This window comes from Motacilla alba, chromosome 1 (genome assembly GCF_015832195.1).
Source record: "Motacilla alba alba isolate MOTALB_02 chromosome 1, Motacilla_alba_V1.0_pri, whole genome shotgun sequence".
Lineage (NCBI taxonomy): Eukaryota > Metazoa > Chordata > Aves > Passeriformes > Motacillidae > Motacilla > Motacilla alba.
Window position 1 is genome coordinate 96,371,023 of NC_052016.1, and position 20,941 is coordinate 96,391,963.

At 42.3% G+C, this 20,941-nt stretch overlaps 1 protein-coding gene across 5 annotated transcripts in view; it reads right to left on the bottom strand.

Annotated features, from left to right (window-relative positions):
- Positions 1 to 20,941, bottom strand: part of FHL2 (four and a half LIM domains 2) — a 55,405-nt gene that overhangs the window by 25,965 nt on the left and 8,499 nt on the right. The window contains exon 1 of one of the 5 annotated variants that reach the window (XM_038137528.1): positions 11,941 to 12,631. The exons of 3 other annotated variants lie outside the window; for them this stretch is intronic. The gene's annotated coding sequence lies outside the window, so the exon portion shown is untranslated. Of the gene's footprint in view, positions 1 to 11,940; positions 12,632 to 20,941 lie in introns of those variants that run through there. One more of the 5 variants, XM_038137498.1, reaches the window with a different exon arrangement.

Here is a 20,941-nt window from a genome sequence, read left to right on the forward strand (position 1 = left end):
TCCTCTTATGCACCCAGATGTAGTCAGATTTGGAATGGGGGTGAAATGTGTTAGTTGGTCTCAGTGTTACTCCAAATCTAGAAAAGCAATGGTTTTAAAATGGTGGGTAAGGGCCATTCCTAGTTCCTCTATCAGAAGCCAACTCTCCTTTACAGATGTGAGTTATTTTGATGACCAGCAATGATCTGTTTGTCAGTTGATCCAGCCTTTGCTGTTGAGTTTTCAAAACAGGCATCATGCCCTGGAGGGCTGACAACGGGCATACAGGATTAAGGATGCCATGGCAATTAAATCTTATTTAAATCAAAGCTGCTCCACTCCCCAGCCACATGGGGAATCCCTGACTCTTCCCATGAATTTGCAGTGGCACTGTAAAATGAATTAAACCAGGGAGTGAAAATTTTTCATTGAACCTATGAGCTACCTTGGAGCTGCACCTACATCTTGGGAGAGCTGCTGGTTGGGTTTCCAGTCCCATCAGTGACTTCCTGGGTGCCCTTGGACGGGAGAGTTCATCTCTCTGTTTGTTAGCTTCATGATCTGTGAATATAAAGCTCAGGACAGCCAAACTCACGTGTAAGTTGCTAGGAAATTTACAAAGGACTAGCTAGAGCATAAATATAATAGGAGTAATAGTTTCTCTCTTAAACTATTGCACAGTGGCAACAGTAATAATTTATTTCCATCTTAGTTACTGTTCTTGCCTCAGCCCTGATTTAGCAGTGTACATAAAAAAGGAAAAAGGCCTTCAGGGTAATTTGATTGGGCTATTTGATTCTAAACTTTTCTAAACAAACTAAATATTCTGAATGTGTTGATTATTTTCAATTTCCATTATATTTTTATTTCCCCATCTGTCCATTGACAGCTACTGCAGCAAGTCTGACAGTGATTTTTTTGATGATCCCTGTGGTCATAGAAGACAAGTGTTTCTCACAATTATAAGTTTAAATATACACTGGCTACAGCTGAAATGATTTAGTTTATCTGTTGTAGGTCTGGGTTGATTTAAGGAAGATAAGGAAATTTTTGCATATTTTAATATAACACCTCTGACTCCTGGAAGGCAGAAGAGCCTCTGCTGATTTAAAACCCATTGATTTGTGGACTCACTAAGGGACTGGACACTCAGCAGCCACATCAAGACTGTGTGGGGCTGTGAAAGGGATGAGGAAGGTGACCAGGCAGCACCTTCCCTCATCCCATGATGAGGTGTATGCACTCCATCAAACACTACTCTTGAAGGTGCAGGGAATGTCAGACCTTTTGCCCCCACTTCAGGACCACTCACTCCACATTTATCTGGCAAATAAATATTCATCAGTGATTGGCAGCCCTTCCTGGCCTCTTTCCCACCAGTATCAAATCCAGCAGGTGTGGGTGGGTGGGAGAGGCACAAATTTCATTAATTTTCAGAGAGATGGATAGGAAAGGGCAGAGGCCCTTTTACTTAAAAATTTGTTATGCAACACACTTCTTCTTTTTTCAATAGGTATATTTCATATTTTATTTTTACTTCAGTGGTTCTCTGAAGAACCCAGCAGAGATCAGGCAACTTCAAGGCTTCAGAGGAGTCAATGCAATGAAAACAGGGGCAGTGCTTCCAATAGGAGGCATAAACCAAGAGTGGAAATGCAAGTGCCATGCAGTGATTTAGAAGGTTATCCTATGGTTAACACTTTCCTCATGTGTATAACATTTACATAGCATGTATTGCTTGTCCTTCAGTGGTCTGTATGTTTAACAGGTTAATGCTATGTGTAGAATGCTGTACCTCCATATGGGTAAAAAAGGTGGAAATGGTACCATTCTCATAGCAGGATTTCTCAATGATTTTACTAAGCCTTCATAAGTCTCACTTCAGCTTCTGGGCTGATGCTGGAATAACTATAATTTCAGCACTTATCTCTTTTTCTGGCTGAAAAGAATGAACAAAGAAAAGTAGTGGAAAGAGACAGCTGGAAGTAGAATTTTTTTATTTCCCCCAGTTTGAGACATGAGAAATATAATGTCTCTGAGAGAGCAGGGGAGGGGAAAATATACACTTTTTGGTTTGATAATGGCTAAGCTACTGGCTGATTCCTTTCTCCACCAATTTATCCTGGAAACTGTTAAGTTGCTTTATCAGAATTCAACTAATCCCCTTTTTGATGCTTGAATCTGTGTAACACAAGCTTCAATTGAATATGAGAAGGTGCATTTAGGAGAGCTGCTATTTTTGGCACTACGACTTAGGAAGGAGTGTAGACTAGTGCAGAGGTTGCATTTTAGTTCATTAAACCTAAAATAACAGCTAGGCAATATTAAATCTTCCTGAAATTTCATACTCATAAAATGCTCACAGATATGTATTTTTCCTAAGATTATGAGGAATTTGCAAAGGATAAAAAGATATTTTCAGCATGTATTTTCTTTCCCAATTCAGTTTCCAAGTCACAAGGCTTTTTGCAGTATTCTGATCTTCCTTTCTTCCCCTAGGAGACTCGAACTTCAACTAGAAAGAGCCATCAGGTAAGAAGTATCAGAGTTTCACAGATTCTGATGAGGGAATTACAAACATCTTTGAATAACCCATTTAAACCACTCCTGCCAAGGCAGATAGAGGAAGTCTGTCTGCTTTTGCATGATGCAAGACTTCTATTAGTGATGTTTGGACTAAAACAATGAGGAAACTTTAGTGATTTAGAAATTCCAATCTAATCTGTAAAAAAAAAAAACAAACAAAAAAACTTCCATGTTTACTTTCTTAATACGCTATAGTTTTCACACACAGTGTTATACAGTTTTCTTCAGTAATTTAGAGAAAGGTGCCATGGTTCAGTAGCATCAAACAACTTCTGTTTTTCATGGGAAAAGTTGTCTTTAGAAGGATAACATGAGGCTATGTGATAAGACAGATGACTGAAACTCAAATACAAGTGTGTCTCTGTCATAGCACAATTTGGTATATAGACGAAAGCATTTTTGACCATTATGGTCAGTTTGGACAAAGATTTAATTATTTTTTTAAAGTTAGTCAGGACTTTTGATCCAGTTAGCCCCAGTTTCATTCAGAAAAATCTATCTCCTGAAAGAGATGTCCCAGAGTGAATATGGCAGTGAGACACCTGTGGGTTGTCACTTTCTGTGTAATTGCTACCATAGCCTTCTCTCTGTGGACAACTGAGATTCAGGAGAGGGCTTGCAAAGGATGACCCAAGCAGAAAGACAGCTGTGTCCCTTTTTCTGCTGCTTTCCTCTCTCCCAGCTGAGTAGACAAATAACTTTTATAACTGATGTGCAGAGGAACACAGTTTGATCCCAGAGGAGAAGTACAGTGGCTCCACAGGAAGCTTCAAGAATTAGCCTAGAGCTTAAAGGAATGGTATCTGCTAAGGAAAATCCCTCTTGTTGCCAGATGAGTTTCCAAAAGCTTGGAAAGCTGAGGCACCATGTTACAGGACTGACAGGTCCTTCACTGGACAAGCAGCATTGTCAGAGAATCCATCCCAGGACCTCATGGATTAAAAAAAAGCCATACAGGCCATTGCAGGATAAAGGCAGCCCATCAAACAACTGCCCAAGCAGTAGCTGCCTGTACCATGTGGGGCAACCCCCCTGAACAGCCCTCACCAGGCTGTGACCCGCTTGAAGAAATAATGAAGATTTGCAACAAAGAGAGTGGCAGACACAATTCTTATGGAATACAGTCTTTTCCCTACTTTCCCCAGCATTCTCTCTCATTCTTTCCCCTCACTAAGGAATGGATGGTGCCTTTACTTTTAAGGAAACTAGAATGAAACATTCTGGTCTTTGCCATCTTCACACTTTGGCTTCTAAGTGTTCACTAAACCCCTCAGCTCCACAGTTTGTTCATCTGTAGCCAAGGGTAGAGATCTTGGTGGCATGTCTTCAGAAGTGCTTTGGGATAGAGAGATAACCTCAACAACAGGTGAGGGGTCTTCATATGACTCTAAATGTAAATAGTGCAGGGACCTGTGCAGAGGAGCTCTTGCTTCTTTCCTTTCCTCTGGATTCAGCTTGACTGCCATGTGGGGCTTGAATATGACTGATGGGAAGAGCCTTTTGGGTTTCCTACCCCTGCAGATGGACTCTGGGATGTCAAATTACTACAGAGGTTGCAGTAATTGCTGGTCTTCTGAGCTGGCAAATACTACCCCTTAATTTAGGATTTATTAATTTTCATATAATCATGATTTATCTTTCCCTATTCTAGATGCGTGAAACGAACACTGTGATTGTTCCAAGAAACTAATGACTCTGTGTTTCTGAGAGCATCAGAGACCTGCTATTCTATAAAAAATAGCTCCCATTACCAGGGAGTTATTACCTCCCAACACCTGTGGTGTTCCCAGCAGCACACTTCAGCATTTTTAGGCAAAATGCCCTTCCATAGTCTTTCTCCCCCCCACTGCCTCACTGTTCATGGCTTCTTCTCCAGAACCTTACTTCTGGGTGTATAATTTGCTTCTGCTCTCCTTAGCACTTTTTCTGCCTCCACTCCTGATCACCCTGCACTGCTGTCACCCTCTGGAAATAACCAACAGCAACATTTGAGACCATCGTTTCCCTTTATCAGACAGCCAGAGGCCTCAGGAACTTCTGAGCAAAGACAGGTTTGAAAAACTGGGCAATTGGCAGACACCTTAAGAACGTACCTAACTAATTTCCAAGGCAGAAGTGACAATGTCCAAGTCTTTCCTGGCAGATCACTGTCTAATTTGCCCTTAAGGAGTAACATTAGGACTCCACAACCTCCAAAGAGGGAAGGAGGGAAAGAAGGAAGTGTCGGAAGGAAGTGTCGGAAGGAAGGAAGGAAGGAAGGAAGGAAGGAAGGAAGGAAGGAAGGAAGGAAGGAAGGAAGGAAGGAAGGAAGGAAGATGTAGACTCAAGTTTTCAGTCTAACATTCATGCCTTTAAAGGATGAATAGTGTCAGGAGAACTTGTCATTAGTAGTTATTCAGATCACACCATAGAAATATGAGAATCACTGAAAGCAGGGTTCCTCCAATTTGTTATGCTGCTCTTGGGAAATATCTTGCAAAGAAAGTGAGAATGTAATGATATCTCTTCATAATACTCTGGCAGCCTCCAGCAACTTTTGGCTTGGGGATTTCTTAACCTGGAGGCAGTATTCATACTGAATATCACTTTCATGAACTTACAGTTCCCTCCTGATTGCCTGAAAGGAAATTCACAGTTTCCAGTAGGCTAAGATCAAAGTTGATGAGTAGGTAAGTCTACTCTGTGTAGCTGAAGAACAATCTTCCTTGTGTTAATTTTGAACATATTACCTACTAGTTTCATCAGAGGCCTCCTAGGTCTTACCTTTGGAGATATAATGAGAAACTTTATCTTTATTCATGTACTACAGGCTCTTCACGTCTTTGTCAATCTTCATCATATTCTCCCCTCAGCCATCTCTCCTAGGCCAGGGAGTCCCAGTCTGCCTGTTCAGTCTGTATGAGAGGTACTTCTCGTGTTTTATCATTCTTCCTCAAACTTTTTCAGTATGACAATTTAGTTTTTTCAGGTGATGTGGCTAAAACGTTAACATTCAGTTTGCATTTTGGCTACATGTCGTTTTTGGTTGTTTTTTTTTTTTTGTAAACCTATATAACCTCTAAATTTCACACCCAGCTAAACATCTCAGAATCATTACTTTATAGCTAAAGTTACATTCCCTTCCCCCTCATGTTCACTGTTTTATGCTCATCTACATTCAGTATAAGATGCTGTTCTACTGCCTACTCATCTTTTTGCCTAAGATCCTTTTCTCTCATCTGGTTTCTCAGTCTTAGAAGAATTCCCACTAATAATGTCCTATTAATCTCTTTATGTAAAACCTATCTTTTAATTGATTTTATGCCATACATGCAAATATCTTCCCTCTTATCCTATTACTAGTTATGTTTTTAAGGTTGTTTGATGAGGGCCCTTATTGAATACATGGAAAAGGACAAATAGGCAGATGCTGTCAAACAAAGATCTCCTGTATCTCCATGCTGTTTATCATCTTACAGGAACCTGATGGATTTGTAGAACATTTCTCCTTACCAAGGTATATTGAATTTTTCCCAATGTATCATAGTTACCCATCTTCTCTACACTGTGTAGTGATTTCTACTAAATTTGTCAGTATTACCAGGCTCTATTTCTCCTATTTTCTCTTGGAAGCATTTGAAAAGGCTGATGCTGTATTGGATACATTCAGGTGCTCAGTTCTAAGTCTGTTTTAAATAAGAGGCCATGGACTGTTATTATTATTTCAGCTAATTCATCCTTCAGTCCCTTTAAATCTGTTGGATGAACACCATCTGGTTCTAAAATTTTCTTCCTATTAATTTTGTTTATTTGCTCCATACCTCTTCTACAAACACTTCAGCTTGAAATAGATCCTCTGACGATACCCCTAAGGAAGCATTCTGCTGCAGGAAGCTCTCCAAGTTCTTCACAATGAACACAGGAGCAAAAAAAAGAGATCATTTTGCCTCTTCTGTTACAGCCATCTCTTGCTCAAGGACTGGTTATCTGTTGGCCCTATCATTTCCCAAACCCTTCAACTTGCCTAATATTCAAAAGAAGCATACAGCTGCAAATCACTTCCCAATTTACTTTAGACTAATAATATTTTGATGTAAGTAGAAACAGTCTCCCTCTCTATTCTGACCATGACTGGGGAAATCCTGTTTTGTAGAAAGATCCTTCTGTATGGCAACAATTATTTTTCTTCTCAACTACTGTTTGTATATACTACAGATAAACTGAGAGGGTCTGAGATATAGGCTCAGACATATATTATGATTGAGTACATGAGCTTAGATTGTGCACTTTGAAGTAGAGTCCTTGCTGTTGATCTTCTTAGGCTTGTGCTTATTTTGAACCCCATAAGTGCTCAGGCCCTTTAAATAATAGGATTAAAGTAAACCTTTGGTTGCTGATGTGAATTTCATGTCTACCACTTCACACAGAGCTGAAAAAATATACCAATCATTGTCAGCCTGATAGCAACACGGATTCTGTTTGTTCTTGCCAAGTTTATATTCCCATGGCTGTCCAGTGGAGTTGCTGTCTAAATGTGAATGAAATTCAAATGTTGTGAGTAAAACAAAAGAAAGACTTGTACCAATGGCTTGTCTTGAAGTGTAAGTGTCTCTTGCTGGAAGATAAGTAATTTTTATGAATCATTAGAGAGGAGTCAGAACTCACTTTCTTCATAAAGCATTGCTTATCCCTAAAGCTTATCCTTTTGCTTATCCCTAATACCTAACCATAAAGTCCAGTGAGTCCTGGCTGGGTTTACAATGTAAATGCCTGGCATGACTGAGCACTGCCCATCTGTGTGTCCCTGAAGAGCCTGTCCACAATGATGCTGACTCTTCCTTATATCCAGAAGGATTTCCAGGAACCCAGACTCCTCATTTGCAAGGAAGAGTTTCTAACACTTGGACATCCAGCAAAAAATATGAGGAAGGGGCTGGTAAGCAAAGTCTGGCAGCAAACACAGCACTGGCAGGCAGTGGAAACTTCACTTGCAGGAGAGGGCAGAGGAAGACCTGTGAGGAAGGAAGACTGCTCTTCCTGAGTGCCTACAGCACTTCCACAGCCATTCCCCCGCTGCTCCTCCTGCCAGCTTTCTCTGAGCGAGCCCTGGACCCAGCACTGTTTGCTATTTCCTTCAGTAAGCCACAGATCCACCCTACATTCGCACTAGTAAACACAGGGCAAAAAGGCAGAAAGGAAGCATGGCTGCCCTCAGCTCTGGTCCTTAGAAGACCCTTACTTCTTTCTTCTGAATTAGGAAAAAGTGCTATTTCTCTCCCCTAAAAGGATGTTGAGAGAAGAAATACTCACCAGTGAAATGCAGGCCATGTGAGCACATAACACATAATGTGTTTAACCTGTGCTCACACAAATTCCTGACTGGGGCTTATGTGGTGGAGCTGAAAAGTACAACAGAGTTTATTCTGAGAATTTCCTCTCTTTTGTTGTTCTGCACCAAAAGTGCCATGCTGTATCTCTCTCTGTATCATAATTAGTGTTCTAAGCCCCTGAGTGTCCTGATGCCTTCCACACCCAACGCTGGAGGCAGGGAGATGTGTTGCAATGGAAACCATGCATAGGGAATTAGGATACCAAGCATTTAAAAAATGGGATAAATAACAGAATAATGGGCTTCTGTGTGATGGCATCTATGGCTTGCAGGTATTTCTGTTTTCATATGGTAATCTCTAGACGTGTTGGGCTTTGCTTCCCTAGCCACAGACTACCAAAAAGGAGCACTAGTCAATGCTGTCAATGCTTCCCTCCTACAGAAAGCATGCAAATTTCTAGGAAGACCTTGGTGGAAATCTGTTCAGTTTGACAGGGAATATGCTGATCTGAAAGCCCACTAGCTTTGTTTATGGGGTGTGTGAGACAGCTTCTGTCCCCACTTATGTGCCCATTTTATTCTCATGACAAAGCACTTATTTTCCTTTCTAAAGGAGAGTTTTACTCTAATTTGTTGTGATATGGGAGTTCCACAGACACTGCAGGAAAAAGAAAGAATATTATAAAAGAGAACCTGTATAAATGGCTTCACAAAAAATATTACTGAAAATATCAAGAGAAATTGAGGGAAAATATTTTTTTCTTCTAGCTCTTTCAGTGTCACTAATTCTTGGTTAGCATATTTTAACAGTAGCCAGTAAATCAACCTGCAGTAGAAACTTTTTGAGCTTTCTGAAATTGATGGATGCCTTTGAAATATCTGTGGTAGTCCTCCTTCTATGTTTGTCAGGGGGAGTTGAGCAAAACCAGGCAAAATTTCTCCAGATGTTTTTGGAAAAACTAGGACAAAACACTTGCACAAAACTCTGTGCAATATGACCTATGCTTCTTGAAGCTGATCACTGTTAGATCATGAACATTGTTGAAACAGCCTGAGATTTATTAGCATGCAACTGTACTCACTGTGATATAAAGCCAAAGATAAAATATTGCAGTCAGTAATAATTCACCTCACTGAAAAACAACTGTGTCAGAATGTCTGTGGTTTGGTTAGACAACATACAAAGAAGGAGAAATGATAAGGAAAATATGGAAATGTAATCTTGTGGTACAAATCTACATGAGTTTGGTAGTATTAAATTAGGAGGAAAAGAAAGAGATCTGGGTTTTGTTAAAATAATCTGTGGATGCATCTGAGAGAACTCCCATTATATCTGTGGGGCCAGAATTTCACCCCCAAGTCAGTATTCACATCCACTTCCTTCTCTGGTTTTCTTCTCTGTAAAATAGCCTTTTACATTTTCTGTATTAAAGAAGGGTTTGAATGAGGCTGCCCCCTCACAGCCTCTTGCCAGCTGCAGTCAAAGGTCTGCCTTGTTCTGATGGCTTGCTGTTTGCAAGGGAAAAAGTAAAGTTATTCATCCATTAATCATATTTTTAAATGCTAGGTAAGAACAAAGTAGTATTGTTGGAGATTGCCTTTAGAATGGCTTCACTTTGGAAACAGGCTTTGGGTCTTTTTGTTTAATTTCACTTTTAAATTCAAATCCAGTGAAAAATCACAGCATTAGTATGTATGTTCCTGTATTTTGTTCCAGCTAAAGACTTTTGGCCAACACAGTTTTTTTAAAAAGCTAATGCTTTGCTGTACATGATTGGAATGCTGCTTCTGCTTCTTGTTTTTAAAAGGGAACACTGTCAATTCACCAGTGGCTGCAATATTTTAACACCAAGTGCTCAACCAGGATGATTTTCTCATTTTTATTGTTTTAGCCTGAGGCTTGGAAGATAGGCAAAGAAAATTTCTAGCATGTGAGAAGTGAGCCTACTCTATTAAAAATACTAATTTTGTACATGATTACTGCACAATTTACTGTGGAAGCACATCTGCTTAGCTTAGTAGCAAGGTCTTGTAATAACCAGGCGAGCGAAGGCAGCTGCCTTGTCCCACTGGTGTCCCTCTAAAACACTGCAATCTCTGGTGGGACACGCTGCCTTTGGGCTCCAGGTAACAGGAAATTCATCTCACCAGTGCTGGGGAGCACAAGATGGAGCTTTGTGCAGATCTGACCAGACCACAGTGTAGATGGTTATGGCTGGAGAATAGGGAGATGTGTGAGCTGCTGGCTACAGTGTCTGGAGCCTTCTGAAGCATCCACATGGGGACGGTGAGCTCCAAGATAAGTGCATGTGCAGACAATTTGGTATTTTACATTAATTTATACTTCCACTTAAGGTATTTGCTGTTCTTGACATGAAAGTTGGAGCAAACTTGTCCCTAAGCATGTTGTCTCAGCACTATCTACACTGACTGTCACAGCCCACACAAGCACAACCCTGGAAAGCTAAGCCAGACATGACGTATCACCTGAGGACATCAACCATGGCAGTGAGTGCCTGTCGCAGGTGAGGTTGGATACATGGGGGCAAACTCTGAGGCCATGTCTTTACTCATAAATCAAATAGGATGCTCCCAGGCACTGAGATTCACTCACCTATACTGGTCTGCTGACCAGATGTGTAGGGCTCTCCCTCCTGGCCATGGCCTAAGAGCAAATCCTATCCCTAGGACGTGTTTTGGATGTGTTCACTTGATTTCAGAGGCCATGAGTGTGTAACGGCCTGGGTACAGCCCCAGGGCTGCCCTGGGACCAGACCAAAGTGCTGCACCAATTGCACCAATGTGAACATCACCTCTCATCTTCAGTCAGTGCATCTCCAGCAGCTTTAGACCAAGTATTCATCTGACCTCTTGCCTTTGAAATCCTCACCTAGGATCTGACCTCAAGCACGTTGAAGTGGGCTGTCCTTTCCTACAAACACTGGCTTTGGGTCAGGTCTAAGGAGTCCTGCTCCTCAGGGTACCAGGGACCTGAGAGCCTGTCAAAGCCCATGAAGGAATCAGCATCTGAAAAAAAAACCTTTCTTTCATTTAACTTCTTGAATAATGGATTAGTAAACAAACTCTAGTGCAATGTGTGATAGCTTTAGCTTTTAGGCTAAAAGTAAATTAATATTTCTTACCTTTGTGTCATATTTTGTGATCTTTGGATTTAAAAGCTTTTGTTGTAAGAATATTCATAATAAAAATGTATCTGTAAATGCATCCAAACAAATGTATGCACATGCACAGAGAATCTTATTTTTCCTAAGAGGCATTCTTTTATTAGCTTCATTTGAAAATTAATGCTCTCATGAGATGAGGTTAAAAGTAATTTAATACAACAATATCCTGATAATTGTCATTTGGCAGTTATTGCTACTGTTATTTTACAGGCTAGTTTTGATGAATTCCTGCTTTGACACACAGTTATGATTCAGTGCTTTGCTTTCTTTTTCCTTTTCCCTCAGCTGCTGTAATCCATAGCAAGCAATTGTTTAAAACATGAAATCAGCAAGCATCACCTGCAATTTTCCTTTTTTTCTTTCATGGCCTCTAGAAAATGGTCTGAAAGAGGAAAGAAAAGTAAAATGTTCCTTCTGCTGGTCCACTTTTTTTTTCCTACCATCTCTTCATTTTCCAAACATTCAACATAAAGAAGAAAATGCTGATAGAGGGGAAAAATCTCCCAAAACTAATGAAAAGCTTTCTGCCTAAAGTAATTCAGTTTGTTATTCAAACCAGGGAAGTGTCTATACTATAGTTAGATATGGTGGTGTTCCTTGAGAACATGAAAACATGACAGTGTTTATTAGTGAAGAAACTAAAGAGCAGCTGTTAGTTAGCACCTGGCTCCTGACAGCAGACTGGGAATACAAAGAGAGACTCTCTGTGTGTGCCCTGGCAGCAAGAGAGGAACAAACATCTAAGAGCCCACTCTTCCCCTGAAAAAGCAGCACTCTCCTCAAGACGTCTACGCAGAGCCCTGGGAAGTGATGGCAAATTACAGATGGAAAGGAGAAAAGGGCTCAAAAGACAGTGAAAACCAAAACAAGGCACTATCTTACCTTGCTGCAGCTCAGTACTGCCTCTGCTCATGAGTCTGTGAACGAGAGAGGACAGGACAGCCTTGCCTCTTTATTGGATTGCCCAAACTACATGTTTCGTAATTAGACAGTTGGGCATCTGTGCTGCGGGTGAGCTATAAATATAATATCTCCAAAGCAGCAGCCATGGGCAGGAGATAAGGACTGCAGCATCTCTGTGCTCACCAGCCTTTTAAGGCATCACAGCTAGAGCTGCATGAGGGCCCCGATGGAAAGGGCTGTTGTGCTCTTGAGTAGTGCCAGTCCATCACTTTGCTGTATTTGGGAATGCCTTCAGGAGGTGCTGCAAGGCACCTCGAGGAGATGGTGATATTTCAGGGCACAGTATTTTGTTTGAGACATGAGCCACTCTAATTTATCAATCAGATTATTTGTCAGGCCTTTGGGATTGACAGAAACACCTTAAGAAATGCTGAGTGCTCTGTGGATGTCACAAACTCCAACACTCCTTCATCCGTCCATCTGTCTGCCCCAGGTGTGCAGGGCAGTTGCAGGGTAGTTTGTGTCTCGTGTCCTGCCTTGTTTTTGCCCTGCATCTCCTCGTGCAGGAAGCTGTAGTGCCACCTCACTACAAAAGACAGCAGCTTTAGAGATTAGCCTGAAATCACAAAGTAAGTCAGTGTTGGCAGCAGGACTGGAGCTCAAGGGTGAGCTTCCTGCTTATTCTGCTTAGGGCTTGTCATACCCTTCCTGCTGCAAGGTAAGTGCAGTGCTGGGTGAAGGGGACACTGGTGGATTTAAAAAAAAAAAAAAAAAAAGCAAGATGTTTGAGGTGGGAAAAAGCTCTTTTAGTAGCTCCCATGGGGACAATCTTGCTGGCTGGGGAGGAAAACCTGTCCAAGCAAGGCTCAGTGTAGAGGTGGGGTTACAACCTGTTTACCTCCTTGTCAATATTGGATCCATCTCTGCATTTCAATGTACTTCTGCAGAGAAAGTTGTAGCAGAGACATGGTCCTTGGTACAAAGTTGAACTATTTTAAGGGGAGGAAAAGGAAAAGCTCTCTGTAAGACGGTATGGTGAAGAAATAACATCAGGCAGACTCTCTGTGCAGGCAAATGACTCTCTACAGCAACATACTCATCTGAAGTGCTGTGCTGTTGAACTGAGGTTGCGGGTTGTTCCTCCCCCTGGCTGAAGTAGTAGTACTTGACGAGGGATTCAACTCCTTTGCTGTTTTATTTAGTACTTCCACAGTCCTGAAGAACACCTCATTCCCTTCATCTCCTGCTTCTCTCTCTTTTCTTCAGAGCTCTGATTGAGCAATAGTCCTCAGGAGAGAGCATCACCTCCCAGCTTGTCTCTGAGCATTTGGACAACAAGTGTAGGTCAAGCTGCAGAAGCTGGATACTAACACAAACTGTGTGCCAGGTTTTTTGGCATGACAAACTGATTTATGGCTTGACATGTAGCCCAGTCAAGTTTTATGGTTTTAGCTCCAAACCAATGAGAAGTGGGCATCTGAGGCATTCATCCTACCATTAAAAAGCTTGCAACATCATGTCCTCAGCCTCTGCCAAGCAACATGATTTGAAAGCCTGATTCAAGCCTCTGGCAGAAAAAGACTTTCACACATCTCCTTTTATCCCTGCAGAAATGCCTAGCTTCCAAGCACCACGGGTGAGGAGAATGGCCTAGAGACTTGGGTTAGGGAGATAAGAGAAATATACTGCAGAATTCCTGGGGAAAATATTGCTCATCCTAGATCTAGTGGCCTTTTGCCTCATATTTCTTTAGCTACCATGTAAACAGCCCTTTCACATTTTCCAGAACAATAAACAGTTATGAAAAGCTGTTTAAGCAGCAAAAATGGGGTAGTTAAGACATATGTTTTGACAGCTCTGGAAAGCCTCAACCTTTTCATGTTAGCCAATTTTTTGTTTGCATGATTCAAAGGTGTGGCTGATGTTGTAGAAACAACCTGGATAAATGATGGTTGTCCTCTGACCCAGTCCAGGATGTTCTGGGCACTAATGACATCTCTAATCCCTAGGGGTCAGTCCGACTGCAGAACATTTTTTGGATCTGGTGTACACATCCAGCAATCAGGGACCAGCTTGGGGTAGATGTTGCCTTCCAGAACACTTAATCTAAAAACTTGAGAAGGTGGATTATAGATCTGCTAGTGCAAACTTTACTGCTTTTCTCTCTAATAAGAGCAAATATTCTCTAGAGCTGACTACCCCACATTGTCCTGCTAGTTAAACTGTCCCAGTTTCATTTTGGGTGTTGCTTTACTCTTGGGGACCCTTGCCAGGGAAAGATCTCCTTGAAAAAGGATGCTGCCAGAAAGTTAAATCATCGGCAACGTGTCAGGCCTTGATCCTGTGCTCCTGGCAGCAGATAACAGCTGAGCCACTTCCTTGAGACAGGCAGGGGAATGCCCCCACACTTAGGAGACCAGCACTTCCAAGGCACAGAAGGGTGGCAGGCTAGCAGGAGAGGTATTCCTGTGGATGTTGTCAGAAGAAGAGACATAGCCTTTATGAAAAGGGATGGGGGCTGAGGGTCTGTATCCCACAGCAGCGATGACATTGCTTGGCATTGCTTGCTGTTTTCACGGGCTGTAGCCCCAGAGCCAGCCCTGCTGCTTCCATGACTGAGGCACAGCAGGAAGCAAAGCAAGATTTTCAACCAGTTCCCTACTCCAAGGCAATGGGATGTGTATGTACAACAAGAGCTGCTTTATAATCTCAGAATCATTTAGATTGGAAAATATCTTTAAGATCATTGAGTCCAAATATGCTTTAGAAATGGAAAGGAAATGCTGCAAGCTGTAAAGCACAGCTCCCTTGGAAGCCATACCAAGGTGCCATTAGCTATCCATTCCAGTGAGGTTAGAGGTTTTACCACTAATCCCTCGCAATCAGGATTTGCCCTGCCATTCTCTGCAAGTCACAGAAGATGCCAGAAATGTGGGCATCCAAGAAGAACATAAATGTTCATATAGGTTTAACAAGCCAAAATCTAACCAGCTTGCACTGGTAGTGTGTTTACTAAAAGAACTCTACTAACAGATATTCATGGGGATCTGTCCTTGCTGTTCTGACATTTGTGTTCATGGTAGGTAGCACAGCGATTAAAACTGTGTCATGATGTTGTTGAGCCTTTAATCTAATTTGGGGGATTTGGACGTGGGTTCTGCACATATGACATTGATTGCCAGAAACTTAGCAGTAGAGCCAGAGGGGAAGAGGGCACCTGTGGAGATTGTGCTGGTAGTCAATATTTTGTCAACTCTTCACACTCAGGTTCTCACAGTGAGAAAGATGAGATTAGCATTTGCTGTTTTGAGCAGAGGATTTGGCTGTGCTAGCAAGACGTCAGCCTGCTGGCTTCTTCTTGCCCTTCACAGCCACAGGTCACACCAGTGCCTTCCAAATTAGACACCTGCACATAAAACTCCACACTCAGCCCTCCCCACACCTGGGGAATACCTGGAGGATCCCAACCCCACCTCCCTCCTGGTGGGCAGCTGTCCTCATTGACACTGTTGTGCCCAGACTGTGGAGCACAGGTGAGATGTGGGTGCTTTTGTATGATGGAGCAAAGCAGGGTGATTTCCAAGGGCCTCAACTCTGCCTGGTTTCCCCTTCCGCTCTGTGTTTTGAGCTGAAGCTCCAAGAAGATGCCATTGTTGCCAAGATATGCTCAGGCTTTGGAGCAGATTGAAGCACTCAGAGCCCTGTGACCCATCTGTTTTTCCTGGTTGCTCTCATCAGCAGTTCACCTCTCACAGTTTTTGCCATCAAAAGCTGGCACCTGGTCTAAGCCAGTTACCTGTGTGCTTTCTATGGGGGCTGGAGGTGCCTATCTCCTGCTGCTGACTACCTGGTGAGAGAAGATAGCTCACACCAGACTTTCCTTCACATAAATTTTGTCACCAGCTAACTTCTGGTTGCTGAATTTATGTGAACTGTGCCTCACTCAGCATGAGATGCCCTTGCTTTGAGTAGTGAGCCACAAAAATGCCTCTGTTGGGTGAGATGTAAGTCAACCCAGCCTATTTTCTTCCCCGTAGCCAGTAGTTTGTGCTTGTGAATATATATATCCTGGAACAGTTTTCTGAATTCCCACAGGTTTTGGGTTGGGAACTCTCTGAGACAGAAGCAAATTATATTTAATGACCTTTATGCATTTCTTTCTCTCTTCTTTCCATGAATTTCCTGCTGTTTCTGATCCCGAATGCTTGAGATGTTTGTTCTGTCCCATGCCCAGTCTCCACAGTTTGTACCCCTTGGGCCTGGAGGCTGCCAGAGCTCAGAGCACTGGCAGGAGTTCTTCCCCTAGCAAACAATGCCACATTTGGGTAAATGATGCAGAGGAGCCTGAGTTTGAAAATCCAGACACCCAATTCTCTTCAAAACATCTAAAATCCAACTTTGCAATGAAAATCTAGGAAGATTTTCCATTTCTCCCCCTCTCCATCCTGTGTACTACTCACACTGAGGGAGATGTATCCAGTCCCCAGGCTGCCCTTCTGTGCCTACCTAATGACACCATGTCTTCAGGTTCACTTTGCAGACCTGATGACACAGCCCTGACAAATGAAGTGCCCTGAGTAAAGAGTAACTGAGTGGCGACTCTTAAGCCAGAGGGAGAGCTGGATGTATTTTCAGAGTACAAACAAAGTTGGAAAAGCAGAAATCATTTCTTCACCACTCATCCACTTATATGCCAAGCAAATATCACAGCTCACAAAAGGCCACTCCTCTTAGCAGCTGTTTCGTGGCCCCATCTCTGCCCTTTCCCATTTTGGCTGAAATACTCATTCAGTATGCTTTAGCTGCTGTTTTTGGATCATGCTAAGGCTTCTTCAGTCCAAAACTAAATCTACCCTCATAATCCACCAAAATAAGTCCTTACAAAGCTAAGCAGGAACAACAATAAAACCCTCTGTGGTTTACAGTGACAAAAGGATCCAAGTGATTGCCTGGGTTCAAAGCAGACGAGATATACAATCCTGGGAACACTGAATTTTGGTGCCCTGTTTGCCCACTTACCTGTCTGTTTGAACTAATGCCTTTACCCCACTCTACCTAACTCCACCAGGGAGCATATGTGCAAAAAATTCTTTCAGAACTCCTTTTAGAAGAGAGGAATTTTTCTCCTGAGGTAACTCTTGTCTCAGAGAAGTACAGTGCTGTGATCCCAGCAGCCAGAGTCAGGAGTTGCCTCAAGCAAAATAAAGAAATCCAGAGCCCAGCCTGCTTCACCTGCCTTCAAGTATGAAGCTGCTTGTATGGATCAGGAATTTTATACTAAGCAGTTTTATTTTGGCATGCACAAACACAAAAGCAGACTTTCATAATAGAAACTGTAGATTGCCTTAAGCATAGGTGTAATCACCAGCCTACCCATAATAAGTAATAATAATCCCTGCTCTGACATTAATTCATGGTGTGACCTTGGACATGACACCCACATCCATGTTATCCAACCTGGCAAGTAAGTAAAAGTCCCAGTGATGGACAGAGATGGTGCAAGTGCCAACCACTTTGAAAAAAATCAAATTAAGCTCCCAAGGGCTCAGGTTTCCCACTTGTAGGGGAAACTATGAGAGAGATCATTGCTCAAGAGCAGGATCTGAAAAATACACTGAGACGATAAAAAAACCCCAGCCCCCAGCAGACTTAGAGTTTTCCACACCTCCACAGTCAGTAAAAGGATCTTTCTGTCAGGAGCCCATTTCCCAACAAAATCTCCCAAGACTAGCTCTGATTGCTCTTTCCCCACATCTGACTCAAGTTGCATGCTGAGCGAGGGATACATGGTCTTGAATAGAGGTGCTTCAGCACCTCAAAATCATCCTGTCTGCACCCATTACTACATTACAATCAATGAGCTGTTCTTAGGCTATATAAGGCAGGACTTCAGATGTAAAATTCTGTGACATTCTACTACCTTCAAAGGCACTTCCCAAAACCAGCATGCAAATAAAAACTAGTTTATGCAGCTGGAAATGATGATAAATCTAAAATATTGCACAAAACTGTTTAAGCCTTGTATAGTGCCTGCACATTGGGGAGTAGGGCAGTAATCCCCTTTTTTGATAGTGCCTTAATGCAAGCCTGGTAGCTCAGGTTTTCCTGCTGAAGGCCATCATGTCCCATTTGAAAGAAGCCCAGAGGTATTAAAAAGTTGTGTTTATAAAGAGCAGTTGTTGTTGTTACAGAATATATCCTTCCCCTGGCCACATAATCAACAGGTAACTCAATCTTTGCTAGAGCTTTGCTGACAGAAGTGCAGCCTAGGGCTACCGTGTACCTCTTAGGCTATTTAGCACAATGAGAAGAATTTCACTGTAGAGCCCAGATTAGCCTGGATGCAAGTGCTCAGATTAATGTCCAACCTGCCACCTGCCACTGCCCCTTACCCAGATCTTGCATGTGACTACAGTAAACTTCAAATGTTTCTTTTCTCTTTATGTTGGGTCACTCATTTTCTCCTCCATGACATAAAAACCTCAGAAGATGATTGAATTAATACTTCATCTGTTTCAGTGATGCCTTTTGTGAGAGCTTATAGTGATTCACTGGTGGATTGAAAAAGCTACATATATTATGACTGTCATTAATTTTATGGTCAAGATTAACAGAGAACATGACATATAGCAGGAGGACAGCTCTTTATGGTGCCTGAGTTAAACAATAGCTACTTCTGACATCATTGAGGCTGCTCAGATTTTTCAAAAACAATTCAAAGACAAATTACCAGCTCTATGGACATGCATTAATCTGAAAGATTTGACAGACATGTTCAGCTATTAAATTGTTGGAGTGCAGAAATCAAAACCAAAGCATGCTGAGCAAAGGCATGACATGTCTCTGCTGCATAGGCCTTCTCAGCCAAGACTAGCTACATTTTTACACACTGATCAAAATGCGCAAATAGCTCTCTGATATTAAATTTTTGGGGGAAAAAACCCCACGGTGTTGCTTTTTTATGCTTTAAAAAGATGTATTTACATTCAGTATGACTAAAGGACAGTGATATTAGAGTCTTTATCATGTAAAATCTGCATTCTGTTTTTGCACATATCCTGACTATGAATCTGCTGAACTTTTTCTGATACTGCCTGTATGCATACCTCAGAAAACCATCATCCAATGTAATGCTAGACCACCTTAGTATTACCATAATTTTCTATGCATTTAATTCCATGTTCCACCACCTCTTTTCCTCTTACATGTTATGGCTGGCACACCACATGTCTCCCCTGCTTCCTTTCTGCCCCAGACATCTGCAGTATCAGCAGTGTGGTCTTCCAACCTCCCCTCTCCACTCAGGCCATGAAAACTACAAGGTAATCCTTTGAATTGTTGCCTCCTTGCCACCACTTCTTTCCCCTCAAGAATTAATATATGTTCCCTCAAAACATCTGGCATTTCTCACCTTCCCCTCACTCCCCTCACCTCCTCATTTAACCTTATTTCCCTAGAGCACTTTACTACTCTTTGTTTGCCATTGACAAATGTCCTTGTGGTATTTCTCACCTATCCAGCCCTGCACAAGCGTCACCTCTCGCCCCGTTTTAGCAGGGTGTGCCAAACCAGGCCAGGAGCTGTAGCCATCCAAACCAGACCAGGAGCTGTGGCCATCCAAATCAGGGCAGGAGCAATCCAAACCAGGCCAGGAGCTGTGGCCATCCAACCCAGGGCAGGAGCAATCCAAACCAGGCCAGGAGCTGTGGCCATCCAACCCAGGGCAGGAGCTGTGGCCATCTGTTGCAGCTGTTGTTTCATGGCTCGTTGCCGTGCTGGAGCAGCCCCTGTCTCTCAAGCAGGAGGGCTGCAGAGAGCAGTTGAAGTCCATAAATCACCCAGACACGCCAGGTATGCCCAGCCACAGCAGGAAGGGCAGCTGCTGAGCGCAACCCAAGCGCCTCTTGGAAAACTCTTCTGTAAACAAATCTGCCATTGAATTTTTGGGCACAAATACTAAACATTCTGGACAGCACCCTGCAGAGATAGAGACCAGAGGTTCACAGCTCTCTTTGATCTGTGATCATGCTAAACTTGGCTCCTGCTCACCAGACTGCAATGCTTCTTTCTGTCTTTTAGGAAGAATCTGCTCTTTTGCTAGAGTGTATTGAGAAAATGTTTTTCCAAGTCTCTGAATGAGCCATGGGCATCACCTCTCATTTGAAATTGAACTTGGGCCTGAACATATTCAATAGTTGCCAAATCTAAAGAAATATGAAAAGAGACCTCCTGGCATTGAAGAGTCTTGAACTAAGGGAGATTAACAAGTAGAAAGAAAGAGAAGTTGTTTTCTCTGCCTTGCATGCTGAAATGCATTTAGAGCATTCAGTTCTGCATATAATTTCAACAAATCCTAAAGTAAGACTGGATCCCAGACCTGAGGACTCTCTGACTCTGATCCTACTCTGATCTTGATCTTTTGTGCCAGGACAGGCTCTGGAGACAACTTTGCCTTCTGGAAATCAAATTTTAAGAAAAACAGATATTGACTATTGACAGATATTGATGATGACATTGGTGATGATGAGGAGGAGAAGCAGGATGCAGAGTAAGAGGAGAAGGAGGAGAAAGTCTGGTAGAGAAAGGCCAGGGGATCCCAGAAACACAGCTCTCAAAGTATCCTTTCTGGCAGAGTTGTGTTAGAGGACTGAATTGAGAAGCCTTTCTCATGTGGGACCTTTGCTGCCATGATGAAAAATTACTTGCATCATCTCTCAATGTGACTAGAGCAGTTCTGCTCCTTTTCAAATATGTCAGCAGCTCAAATCACCCAGATTTTTCTTGGTAGCTCTGTAAAAGGAATGTCAGGATCTTATTGAGGACAGCCATTCTGTATGACACTGTCCAGCCAGCATTGCCTGTGCAAAAACAAAAGTTATTTTCTAAGTCAAAGCCATTCTTCAGAGATGTGATCACATTATGTCAAACAACCCAAGATTATTCCTCTTGTTCATGTGACCATTGCAAGGGTATTTACAGT